The sequence below is a fragment of the Orycteropus afer genome, unplaced genomic scaffold (assembly GCF_000298275.1).
Source record: "Orycteropus afer afer isolate SDZICR_OR568_19922 unplaced genomic scaffold, OryAfe1.0 scaffold00110, whole genome shotgun sequence".
Classification (NCBI taxonomy): Eukaryota; Metazoa; Chordata; class Mammalia; order Tubulidentata; family Orycteropodidae; genus Orycteropus; species Orycteropus afer.
Window position 1 is genome coordinate 5,850,773 of NW_006921697.1, and position 1,631 is coordinate 5,852,403.

Here is a 1,631-nt window from a genome sequence, read left to right on the forward strand (position 1 = left end):
AGAGAACATTTTTATCTTCCTCAATAGTTCCTTTGTGCTACTTTCCTGTCAGTTTCCACACCATCATCTCCCAGGCAACCACTTTGTGATTTCTGTTACTGTAGGTTAGTTTGTCTGTATTTCATATAGAATTATTCACTATGTACTCTTCTGTGTCTGGCTTCTGCTTTTGGAAATGATCCATGTTATTGCATTTGACAATAGTTTGCTATTTTCATATTGTATGAACATGCTATAATTTGTTTAGCCACCTTTATGTTGATAGACAATTATAGTGCTTCCCATTGAGGTTATTATGAACAAGCTGCTATAAACATTTCCATGCAAATCTTTCTGTGAACATATTTTCATTTCTTTTGGATAAATGCCTAAGTGGAATTGTTGAGTCACAGGGTGGACATAAGTTTATTTATAAAACAAACTTCCAAACAGGTCTTGAAAGTGGTTGTACATTTTACACTCCCATACACAGTGTATGAGAGTTCCAGCTGATTCACATCCTTGTCAACATGTGTGAAACGACGTATCATTGTGGTTTTAATGATGAAAGATTTGAGCGACTTTTCATGAGGTTATTGGCAAGTTGTATTTCTCTTTTATGAAGTGTCTGTTTAAGTCTTTTTCTCAGTTTTAAAAATTGGGCTCTCTTTTTATCGTTTTGTTGATATTATTTATAGTCTGATATAAATCCTTAATCAGATTCATACTTTGTGAATATTTTCTCCTAGTCTGTGCTTAATGGTGCTTTGATCAGCAGATGTTTCTAGTTTTGATAAAGTGTAGCTCAACAATTTTTTCTTTTACAGTACATGTATTTTTTTTTTTGGTTTTGTTTTGCATTCTGTCCAAGAAATCTTTTGTTTACCCCAAGTTGTAAAGATATTTATTCGTCTATGTTTTCTTCTACAAGGTTTATAACTATGGGGTTTCCATTTAGGTCTATAATCTCTGATCCATCTCAAATTAATTTTTGTGTGGAGTGAGATAGGGACTGAAGTTCGTTTTTTGTTTTTGTGCACAGATATCCAGCTGTCTCAGCAACAGTTGTTGAAATCTCTATCTCTTTTACTTGGCACATTAGTGGAATATCAGTTGGTTATATATATGTGTCCATATTGGTATACTTCCAAAAATTTGTACTATTAGTCTATCCTTATCCCTTGTATATTATATATCCTTACATCTGGATTATTTTAGGTTTAAAGTACATCTTGAAGACAGAGAGTATAAGTCTTCCAACTTCTTTTTCAAAATTGTTTTTGCTTTTCTACATCCTTTGCATTTTTATATAGAATTAGGTATCACATATTAAAATTTTGATTGGGATTATACCCAATCTAAAGATCAATTTGAGTAGAATTAAAATCTCAACAATATTAAATTTTCTGACATATGAGTGTCATATACTTCTTCATTTACTTATTTATTCTCTACTTTTGCCTATGTAAATATCATCTAAATATTTTAATTTTAAGGCATAGATTTTCCACATTTTTTTCTTGAATTATTTCCTAAGCATTTTAGCCTTTTTATGCTATTACAAATGGCCTTTTTTCTCCTTTCATTTTTTCAACTGTTTGTAGCTACTATATAGAAATACAATTGATTTATGTATGTTGATCTTATATCCT